Source organism: Penaeus monodon, chromosome 15, assembly GCF_015228065.2.
Source record: "Penaeus monodon isolate SGIC_2016 chromosome 15, NSTDA_Pmon_1, whole genome shotgun sequence".
Taxonomy (NCBI): Eukaryota; Metazoa; Arthropoda; class Malacostraca; order Decapoda; family Penaeidae; genus Penaeus; species Penaeus monodon.
Genome location: NC_051400.1, coordinates 28,283,640 through 28,283,897, shown reverse-complemented (window position 1 = coordinate 28,283,897; position 258 = coordinate 28,283,640).

The following is a 258-nucleotide window of genomic DNA, read 5'->3' as shown; positions in this document are numbered from 1 at the left end:
TCCTTTCGCTTGTTTGTTCCTTCATATCGCTTTCAGTCTTTTTATTCCTTTGTTTTTGCCTGTCTGTTCTATCCACGCCTTGCCTCGGCGCTTTCCCGGACAAACGAGGAAGGGAAGGAGAACGAGAAAGAGGAGAGGAAATAACATCAGGAAGAACAGACGAAGGAAGGACAGGAGGATTCTTCAGCGGCGACCGACCGGCAGGCGTTGGATAAGCCCCCGGAGATCCTTCCCATCCTTTGGAGGACCGGGACTGAC